The 11,883-nt window shown below is 37.4% G+C and overlaps 1 long non-coding RNA gene across 1 annotated transcript; it reads right to left on the bottom strand.

Annotated features, from left to right (window-relative positions):
• Positions 1-2,501: 2,501 nt before the first annotated feature.
• Positions 2,502-7,131, bottom strand: LOC135443029 (uncharacterized). Its single transcript, XR_010438770.1, has 3 exons — positions 7,009-7,131; positions 5,681-5,729; positions 2,502-2,861 (listed from the first exon to the last, which is right to left on the bottom strand). It is a non-coding gene; the product is annotated as an uncharacterized LOC135443029 (long non-coding RNA).
• Positions 7,132-11,883: the final 4,752 nt, after the last annotated feature.

The following is an 11,883-nucleotide window of genomic DNA, read 5'->3' on the forward strand; positions in this document are numbered from 1 at the left end:
CAATGTGGTCTTTGGGCAGGGACAGAGTAAATGAAAACTTCACACTGCTTTGTAAAGTTACAATTCTACAGCTCTGTGATTGAAAGATGTTGTATAAATGTAAGTGGCTTTTGCATTACTACAGTTTCACTGCCACTTACCAGTTAGATAAAATTACTGGAGATACAGGCATCACCTGTACATGGAATTTGTAAAAAAAGTCCTATGCAGCAGGATCCTGTCTATCACTACAAAGGTTTACTGTGGCTAAAGAGTATCCAAAAATCATTGCTTTCGAAAGTAGGGCAAAATAGTGTGCTACTTCCAGCTTGGCAAGGACAGATGGAGATGCACTCTATCCATGCAGGCATGAGCAGAATAGAAGTGACCTGAAGCAGAAGGTCTGTTCAGACTGTTAGGTCCACTTTTTATTTAACTCCTTATCTCCAAAATGTTTCCAAGGCCTCAAGTATTAGTCAGGTAAAGATCAGACAGAGTATGCCTTTAAAGGTTGAACAGATGGACACATCTCTTTGTTTGACAGGAAAATGTATGTGTTGCTTGACCTGGCAAACCCTTTGTGGTGCAGTGGAAGCATTGCACAAAATATCTTAGACAGTATCTGAAAAGAATCCCCCACAAATAAATTAATAATTGGGATATGATAGTACAAAGCCAACAACAAAATTAGTTTTATAGCCCAAGCTTAGTAAAGAGGCTTTTTTCAGTTAGATGACTCTGAAATTAGCTGTGCTAACCTGTGCTACATGACTCTGTCTTGCTGTGTTACTCATGAGAGGTGTTCCTTTATTTTTTTCTTTTCAGTGGATCAAGTTGTGTGAGGATACACTCATGACACAAAAAAACCCCAGAACTAGTATTTTCAGAAAGGTATTCTACCCATCAGGGATTTGTTCCTTCCCTCTGTCTCTGATGATAATTTTAACAGGTAAATAGGTACCCTTCTTGCACCGATATTCCTGCAAAGTTAGTCCTTACTGACTTAGGCCTAGCGATATGCCTCCCATCTTACTTTTCAAATCATATAATGGAGTTAGTTTCAATCAAGTCCTATTTTTTTATTGAAAAAGAGAGATTTCTGTCCTATGTTTACCACTTGCAGTGATATCTGCTGATAGCATCAATGTCAGTAACATAATTGCTTAGCATCATGTGTTGGCACAAACGAGATATCCCTGCATCCATCAAAAAAGACTTTGTCCTCTCTCACAAAGAGATCCTTGGGTTAGTACTGGCCAATCTGGTATAACACAGCTCTGATTTCTGCTGGAAATATTAGCTCAAGTCCTAAAAGCTGCATAATTACATTAGTGTTGTTCCATGCCTGAGGGAAGCAGCTCTCTCTGTGCGACCAGTCGGGGCTCAGCGCTGCTCCAAATGCTGCACCCAACGTGCCCAGCAATAACAGCCTCACCCAGAGGAGATTTAACTCTGGTAAAAATGGTGCCACATTTTGATCCACAAAAGAAACAGACCAAGTTTCTGAAAGTCCAGATTCTCCAGGTTTCCAAATCTCCCTGCAAATTCAGTAGAAACTTGAACATTGTTGAAAATCAGATGCAGTGCCTGTATCATGAGGGCATCTGGAATGCAAGTCACACAAGCCTTGCTTACTCACAGCACTGTCTCCGGATATTTTTATAAAATCTACATTCTCAGCAATAAAATATGTGTTGCTATGGGGCATCTGTTTATGTTTTTATGTGAACTGATAATTACCCTGGAGTTCCTTCTGTCTACAAAAATGGTAGAGTTTTACAGTGAGTCTATAAACAATTATCAGTTAAATGTAAGGATAGTCCTGAATTTATACAAGAAAAAACAAATCCATGGGATAAATCAGTGCAAGCATCTATCCAGGTAATTGCAGGTATGAATCATATGTTTTACAAATGTGACAAAATGCATTTTTATCCCTTTATAACCTGCTAAGTTCAGCTCTCCTCTGAGCTCAGGACCTAATGCATTTACCTTCCAGGTCCCAGAACTCACAGTGAAGTATCCTAGGTGGGTAGATCTCACTCTGTGTTTCTCTGAGCAACAAGTGCTAGGCAAGTGATAGAAACAAAACATCATTCAAAACACTTATGAAAATTTTATATGTTTTTATATGTTTTATATGTCTATATGTACAGACAATTCTATTATGACATTCACAAGCCTCAAACACTACCGAAATACAATATTTACTATGAATAAGACAGGAAAAGGAAAGTAAAATAAAGTAAACTGTGGTTGCACCCAACTCACACAGTGCAAACATTAACCCTGTGAGAGAAAATCTGCAAGAACAGAGTGCCTTACAGTCCAGCTTCTTAATTTATTTTTGGAGTACTGGCCACAAAGACACCCCAGCACTACCATAACCACTGGTACAGATGCTATTGGTTAACTGCCCCCTCACATTCTTTTGTAAGTGCAGTCATGTTCTTTAGTATAAATTTTTTCTGCCTCCATTATCTCACCCCTAAAATGCAGTTACAGAAAAGGTCTCTGAAAATGTTAGCAACACTCTCACAGTTGCATGGGGAATTTTTGATCCTGGATTTTTTCTTCTGTGTCACAGGACTCTGAGCAAGGATAAAGCCTTTTCTTTAGAGCTGGCTTCCACATCTGCATCAGGATCCTCCCTTTAAACAAATCAGGATTTACAGCCTACTTATTCTGATTAGAGGTTTCAGTCTGTGTCCAGTTCATTTTTACTTTAAAAAAGAAAGGGTTCATATTTTCTTACAGCTTCCCAACTTTGTTCTGTTCTGTGTCCGATGTAATTGATGACAGATTAATGCCCATCTGTCACAGTTCCACACTGTTCATTTTTAGTGTAAATATTCTGTGCTTACTCTTCTGGGTGTTACAACCTGAAAAGAACCAAATCCAAATCTGTAATAATAACATTACCAGAATTAGATATCAATGACAAGTCAAGGAAGCATTGCATATGCACATACATATGTGCTTTGTAACACCATGGTCAGACAGAGAAAACTACCAGTGGCTCTAGGATAAGGGTGTATGCAACAGAAAGAACCACAAAACTGAGGAGGAAGGACCCTGGAACTACAGGAAGGGGGGCCAGAGACCCAGCAGACAGACACAGGGATTGTGATTAAAACAGATGTGTTGATGCCCTTAAGGACAGCACAGGTAGAGTATCCTTAAGATTTATCAATACAACAACAACAAAACCAATTTTTTGTATTTGTGCTGTACTTCAGAATCAGGCGTGTGATTATGGCTCAGACCCTCTCCTCAGCTCCTGTCCTAATGCTGTGGTACTGGCATAGCAGTGTTTGGTACTAGGGTATTACTGCCTTACTACCATAAACAAAACTGGGTTTATGCCTGAATATGCATGACTGATCTGATCAACTGCTCTTGGGGCCTGACTTAACCCTGCTTCCAGCAATTAATGGAGGATGCAGACAATCTAGGAAACCAAGCTATACTGAAAATATGACATGAGGATGGAAACATCCTCTGTCTTCCTTGTGTTATCTAGCTGAGATTCAGTCCCACGGCTCAAGAACCCTACTGAAACATTTGTATTTTCACCTTCACCATTAGTTACTAACAGTTTTAGGTATCCACACATCCTGTGAAATCAGGAATCAGTACCAGATTCTGTAACAGATTCATAACAGCAAAAATAGAGCCATGGACTGAAATGATTACAAGATTTGTCTTGCCATCTGTAGGAATCAGGAAAATGAATGCTCAGCTAGAAACATGGAGCTCACAATGGGGTCCCAACACACAAACACAGGATGCTTTCCATGGGTCATTAGAAAATGCACCATGAGTTCTTGATGTCTAAGTGTTGGTATGAAATGAGAATTTCAGTTACAATGTGTTCAAAAGATGAGACATTTGGACATCACGGTGTACAGGAGAGGGAACCAGAGGAAGAAGACACTGAAAATAAAACCACAAACAAGGTGGCAAAAAAAAGAAGGATAAAAGATCCCCAACAATGTAGAACAAAGAAGACAAATATTAAACAAAAGAAGAATAAAAAATAATTAGAATGAAAGACCAGAAGGTGAACTATGGGAATTGAAACAGGAGGTAGAAAAAAAATGAATGCAGACAATGTAGCAGAAAAAGACTCTGTGCAGCAGTAATACTGAGGTTTCTAGAAAAAGGAACATGCCATAGTAATGAATAACCAATCCCTGTAAGAGGAAGCAAAAGCTAAACCAAAATTAAGTGATGCCAAGGCCACTTTCAAGTTGTGCTGGAAGATAAAAAGCAGAATCAGAGGAGAAATGTGATCACATGCTGTGTTACCAGGAAATATGAAAGCCTGAAAACATTTTTTAAAATACCAACTTAAAAGCATAAGCATAAAAAATAGATGTTGTAACAGCTGTACAAGTGAGGAATAACAACTTGAACAGAGATATCTAGTATGACCTAAATTTCATAGAACTTGTTGTGAATCCACAAGAATATCACACACTTTCTTCATTAACAAGAAGCAAATTAGTAACATTAAAACATAAAAAAAAAAGAAATAGCAAAACTAGCGATCACCAAATTAATTTTCAAATCAAGTACAAATTAACAAGTCACTATTGCAGCAGAATTGGACAGTGATCATGTTAGAACAACCCAAAAAGGACATAGGATTCTTAAACAGGAAAACTGTACAAGTTGAGTAGTAGCACTGGAGAAATATCCAGGGCTATACAGTGAAGATAAATCTTTAATTGATCAACCAGCCCCAAAAAATTTTAGCTGGGCTTTACTTACTCAAAATTGCAAAGTAACCCAAAAGATAAAAGTGTATTAAGGAAGGGAACTTGACAGGTTTGACAGCTCATTTAAGGCGCTGGTAAATTGTTGGTACATTTTTTTCACCCTGCATAATAAAGATCAAATTAAAATTACCAATGGATACACACACACACACACACACACAAATATTGGGTACCAGAGCTAGGGTTTAGTTACTGAGAATATTGGTGAATATTTATAAGGAGGGTTTCACACTAGCCATACAAGAAGCACTGAAGCAGGCTGAAGAGACAACTAAGCTCAGTAAATCCAGTAACCATGAAATTGGAGAATTTTGTAGATATTATGTGAAGAGCTGAAGAAATTTTACAAGAACAATGTAAGAGTTAAAATCCTACCAACTTAATAAGTGTGGGAGAGGGGTGCAAAATTATTTAAGTGGTAGACTTCTCTAATCAATGTCTAAAGGAGGTCTAAGAGATTTCACAGGTGAGTAGAATCATGGATAAGACTGTAATGGATGCAGCTGTGTATCCAGCAAACAGGGTGAAAGTATTAGCCTGGTCCTAAAAGATACTGCAGGCTAAAGCACGCGATGGCAAAAAGAAACAAGAAAGGAATAAAGAGAAGAATTAAGTGGTTTATTGTTATTCTTAGACAATTGTGAAATCCATGGAGAGAAGCCTACATATTTGAAGCCACCATGAAAAACTGAATGGTTTTTCAAATTTAAATACTTGCATTTTGCACAAATCAACTTAAATATTCCTTTGAACACAAATTTTTGAGTTATCAGCTGGAACATATTTTGGGTTAAATCCATGCAGACAATGGATTAAAAAATAGATGAGTGTGATGGAAAGACAGATACCTAAGTACTTTATTGAGAATTGTGTGGGTAGTGAGTGGGGCATAAATAGTATAGATTTCACAAGCTTACCTAATGTATTTTCATTCATCTTTGATGGGCATGGCCATTATGAAAGCACCTATATGAGAAAATGGAAGTTTACACATTTTAGGACATTACAAAGTGGGCCCATGCTCTTTCCAATATCTACTTTTCATTAGTTTCAAGTGTTATATACATTGCATAAGAATCTATCTGGATTGTTACCTGGCCTGTGTGATGATCTGGTATGCAAACCTTGTTACAAAAGAAAATTTACCAAAATTTAAAAAGAGTAAAAATGAAAAAAAGTTGTCTTCAGTGTGCTCTATTTCAGAAGGCTGCACACTATTACAGGAAGCTTTACAACATTACATTTGTGATCAAAGACAGTTTCTGTAGTGTTATATTGGGAATATTTTAAAATAAATACGTGTAAGTTAAAGGCCTTTGTCTTAAGAAACACTAAGCAATGGTAGAGGCCATAAATTCTTTAACTGTGGAGATACACTGATAATGAAAATACTAGAAATCTGTACGTGCAAGCATGTACTAATTTAGTAGAAAGATTCTTTCATTTTCAAGGAACTAATCAAGTAGCTTTGGAAATGTCCAACAATTGTTCTCTTGCTTCAGGAGCATAACAGCAAATATCCATCACCATGAAGAATCACTCCATGCAAAAGTTATCTTTTTCAGTCTGGAAAAAACACTCACTTTATGTACTTTGTCATGTGGTATCTTGGCAGTTAGATCACACTTTGTAATTGAAAACCAAACTTTATCCAAAGATGTTTGGTGCTCTGTGCTCTCAGTCAGATGGCTTCAAGTGCATAATAAAACTTTCACACTTGCCATTGTTGTAATTGAAAATACCACACTGGCTTTAAGCTCATTTAAAACTACTCCAACTGAGCCAATGGATGGAAGAAATTATGAAAAAACCCTTATACCTACATCTATAATGAACTATTCAGTAATAGAATTCCAGCAAAATTAAGGGAAACTTCAATAAATCCAGGAAAATGTTAAAACATGGGCATTACAGTTTGAAACAATAGCAATGTTTTTATAGGATTATATATTTTGCAGTTCCACAGTATCTAAACTACTGCATATCTTATTTCATCCACTTACTGCATTTTTAGCAATATAGGTTGGGAATCTTCTAGGTACCATTATAACATTAAAACATTTATTGAAGACTTTTGCTTATTACAGCAATGTTATTTGCAAACAATTATTAAAAGGTCAGTGTCTGGTGAGGCAAGACCCAAGCATTCACAATGCTGTCCCAGCAATAGGCACACAGCAATACCCAGCCAATGCAGCTTTGAGAGTGCATGGTTTAGGCAGCTGAATCAAAAGACCACAGTTACCTGAATATATCTCTGTGATGAAAGGTGTTTGAAACGTGAACAGGACCAGAGTAGAAGAAAGCAATCCTGACAGTGCAGCCGGGACCCCCAGAAAGGCAGGTACCAGAGACCCTTGGATGCAGGAAGAGGAGGGGACCAGAGACCAGACAGACATTACAGCTACCCACTGACACAGATTGTAACAGTGGAATCAAGCTGTACCTAAAACAGGTACCACATGTGGGCTGGTTTGAGGGTGTGTTTATTACAAAACTGCTATGAGAGCAACTGGTTGTCCTACCCTGTATTTCAGAGCCACGTTTGCCCACTACATGGTAAATACTGTCTGAATCAAAACTTTAAAGGGACCTGTGTTTGGGTGTTTGGGTTAACATTTTGTTAATTGAATTGGGCTGGTTTGGCTGGATGCTTTTAAAGAGTAACTTAAATTTATATGCATGGCAGATGACTGGCTGGAAAAATAGATTAAAACTCTGTGTTTTTGTCCTTCTTCTTTGAAGTCTGCAGCTTTTGTGTCTGTGTAGGTCAAGAATTTCAGTCCTAAGTAAGAATGTTAACCTCAGAAGACTGGTTGCCCCAAGACAAGGACAGATTTGATGGGTTCAGAGGGCGATACCAATGAAAACACAGTGATGGTGAGGCCGTCAGCCTTGGTGCTGTTCATTTAAGAGTCATTTGTCATCAGTGTTAGCAACTCTGTGTTGATGCTTGAGCATTTAATGTGATTGCAGAGATGTTTTAAAACAACTTCCAATAGAAAATGAAGTTGAAGCTTGTGGAGCTCTTCAGCAGAGAAAAATCCCTACTGAGCAGTATAGAAGTATGTTATAAATGAAAATAGAATGTCTGAGCTGGGACCAAATGTCCATTGCTAGCCAACTTTATTTTGTGGCTGAATTGATCTTCCTTCTTTCAAAGCTCAGCATTCATAAATTGTTCTGGGAAACCTCAAAGTTATTTGAAAAGGTCTATAGCAAGATAAATTTCTCTATGCAAAATGGCTGTTTAACAAGATTGTCTCCTTGAACTTTTCACATGATTGTGACAGCCACTTTCATTAACTAATGGAAGTTTTATAGCAGATTTTCCCCACTACTCCCACATCAGTGTTTACTATTATTTTATGGAGAGTATTTTACCAATTGAGTCTTTGAAACAAAGGAAAAGGCATTCGGTGACATTCCCAGGCTGCTATGTGGCTTGTTAGCAGGGCTGCCCAGGAGACAGCTTGCAGGAGAACCCCAGCCCACATGGGCTGCAAAGTTGTGCTGCAACCAATTGGCCCATGGGGGTTAATTCAGCAGTCATTATGGTCACTGCTGAAAAACTCCTTTTGTGTTAACCCTGCTTAGATTAAAATTAGGAAGAGCAGAAGCTTCATGAGAAATTGTTCCTCATTAGTCATGGTGCAGACAGCAGAAGGATGGTGTAGGTGTGTAGTTAGATTTTACAAAATAGTGATCATTTAAGAGAAAAAGGAAGAGAGAAGTTTAAGGAGTAAGTGGTTTGGAAGGCATCTGAGGCTTCATGAACTCAATATCCATCATACTGTACCTGGATGAGTTTTGGAACTGATCAGGAACTCACTCTTTTCTCAGCTCACCAGCAGAGAAAGTGTTCACTTGGTATTTTAGGAAATGTCCCTTTCATTCCATCTGGAGATTCCCTGGGTAATTTTATGTGAAATGGCTGCATTCCCTCAGGGCAACAAGTAAAGATGTTTTCAGTTGCCTGGTGAGAAAGAAGAGACTAGAAAAGAAGAAAAAATATTTGGAGAAAAAAGACAGCTAGTCTACAGCTAAGTGTAGACTAGCATTTAGGGAAGAAGAAAAGCGTGAACAAGAGAAGTGAAGGAATGATTTATTTATCTTTTATTTTTCCAAGTTATATGTCTTTGTGAAGTCTCTGTTGCAAAAGACAAACCTCAAGTTTGCCTGATTTGCCATTTTTCATTTTGTGATGGAAAGACAGTAACATTTCTCCTAGCAACTAAAGATTTTTTTCTCCTACAAGTTACAAATGTAGGAAAAAATAAATAATAAATGTTCTGACTCTGAACTTCAGTGGAAAAATCTTATTTTTACAGTCAAACTTCATCTTTCAGAGCGGAAAAAAAAGAGAAAGATGTTTACAAATGTCTTTGTTTTTACCAAAAAAGTAGTTTTCGTTTTCAGTGAAGTTTTGGAATTTCACATAACCATGAATATTTTTTATCAGACCAAAAGAATATTTTGTACATCCTTAAATGCGACAAAATGAACACTTCTCAACTTTGGAAGATGGGTCATCCTTCTGAACCACTGCCATCCAAGGCCAATGCACTATCCTCAGCACTAACAGAGAAGACTATGATTAATCAGTTCTATACATGGGATAAAGGCATGAGAAAGCATTTTTCTTCCAGATACACTCATTGCATTGCACAAAAATTGGTGGGAAAAAATTAGCCTTGAGAGAGGCAGAATGTCACATCTCTAATTGAGATGGCTTGTGCTTACTCCAAGATTAAATTTGATATAGTGGTTGTACATTGTTGACTAAGAATTGTTTTGATTTTGGCTGTGTGGTTTCATAGCAGCAACATTCACTTTAATGCATACTGGCATCACTGTAACTAAATTAAATTCATAAAATAAAGTTAATTTTAAAAAACTTTTAATTTACTTTTGTTTCTACATAAATGCTAAAATTGAAAAATTTAAGCACACATAGTCACAGCAGGAGCCAAGGAACTAAATATGCAGTCCTACCTCCAGACCCCTTAAATTGGCTACTCTTGAGGCACATCATTTACATCAAAAGGACAGAATTCCAGCAGAGTATGTCCTCATTCATTACTCTGGCAAGTGAGGAGATGCACGATCAGATTACCATTACACTATGTAGATGCAAAGGATCAGAATAGGAACTCAAAGACATAGACTGTGCTCCTCAAGTAAAAGATTTCCTAAATGTTATGCAAAATATTATGCGTCATTTAATCTTCTAAGAGATTTAAAGAAAATGTCTTCTACTTTATACATTTAAGGAAAAAAATCTTTTCTTCATCACGTTGGAGAGAACTTTTATCCCTAAACTGTCAAGATGATAAAGGTATCAGCATACATTTAAATTCCTTACCTTGAAAGATGGTAAATGATGTATGCAAAAGAAAACCAGATTGCACAAGAAATTTCTTTACACAGGGATTGTACCACGGAATAAAGTCAATGTAAAAAAAAGTAGGTGTGGGTTTTTTAAGCTAAAGTTAAGCATGATGAGGTGAAGTTCCAAAGAAATCCAGACAACTAGAGGCTTTTTTTTTTAAATAAGGAAAAAACATCATTTTTTTCAGATAGAAGACTTTTTTTGCTTTGCTTTTGCTTATATTGACAGACTGTGAAGGTCAAGAAGAGATTGATCCATAGAGGCCAGAAAAAGTTAGAAGTAATTTAATTAGAGTTGTCCAAATCTGAAATGTCTTCTAATCCGATTATATACTTATTTCTTGAGGGACAGTGTGTGGGCATCTATATTTGCTATAAAAGATCATTTTTTGTAATCTAAAAAGATTCAGTTATCAACTCTTTTTCAAGAAGCAGAATGAGTCAAGAAAATAAAAACCTGATGGATGTTTCCATAGTTAAAAAATAGAGTATGCTTATACGAGTTTATATTTCAAATTAACTGTATGCATGAGTGCATGTCTTTTGTACATTATATCTATACTACATTAAATAGTCTTTTGGAGTCCGAGTGAGTGGAAGCACAGTTGCTCAGATGTGTCGTGAGGATCTGTTTTCGTGCTGTGCTGCCTGCCTTCTGTAGCTGGTGTGATTCATGGTAACAAAGGGCATTGTCTGGGACATTTAGAGATGTAATTTTGTCTGACTCTCTTAATACAAAGTAGACAAAATGCTTTCTGTGAAGAGGAAGGGTGTCATCCATCAAACATTTTTAATCCCGTCTTTGCCATGATCATCCTTTGAGGGTTTTAAGGGTACAAAATGTACAGTAACTGTGCATAGAAAACCTGGGGTGACTCTTAACAACTGTGAAAGCAAATGAGTCATCATGTGAAGGTGAATATGCTGTAAATGAGAGCAGAGAGGCTGGGAAGCAAACTGGAGTATTGACTAAGGGCAGTGCAGTCGGCACAACAGAGCCCTGAGCTGTAGAGAAAGGTCTTTTTCCACTGCCCCAAAATAGCAGTGCCTCAGAGAGGTCTCTGAGAACTCATCCCACCCTCAGGTAGGCAGGAATTGCAGCACAGGAAAAGAGATTTGCCTGAAAACTGTTCACTAAAAATCATGAGGTAAAGTAGGTTTAGGTGTATAGAAAGCATAGGAGAGTGAGTCCCTTCCTCTCCCTGTGCCTATTTATAGAACCAAAACAGAAACAAGGGGATTTTTTTAAAGAGTGAATTGCATTTTTAAAATTTCCTCTCCCTTTCTGTTCTGAAGTCCAGAACCAGAAATAGCAGTGCCAGAATTCCGTGAGAAAGACCACTCTTGCCCTTCTGGGAAATACCATCGTTATCTCTATAAAGTCTGTTGTTGTAAGATTTGGAGATGTTTTGCTGACTGCAGAGATCTGGATGTTCTTCAGATAAGGAATTGAAAGTTTGTCTCATTACCAGATGCAAATCTCCACTCTAAGGTCCATCCATTAACAGGTTAGACTGCTGAAGTACATTGAAGTATAGCTATCGTACAAATTTGGTTGGGTGTCCTTGACATGAGAGTTTGCAACACTGCTTTCAAGAGATTTATAAATATGAATGGGCTGGTGATGCCAGCCAACATGATTAAGATGCTTCCTAAATCAACACCACCACTGAGTTGCACACAAATGGCACAGAAATAATTTTATTTTGATAAATAAAATGTCAGAGAT

The sequence above is a fragment of the Zonotrichia leucophrys genome, chromosome 2 (assembly GCF_028769735.1).
Source record: "Zonotrichia leucophrys gambelii isolate GWCS_2022_RI chromosome 2, RI_Zleu_2.0, whole genome shotgun sequence".
NCBI classification, from domain to species: domain Eukaryota; kingdom Metazoa; phylum Chordata; class Aves; order Passeriformes; family Passerellidae; genus Zonotrichia; species Zonotrichia leucophrys.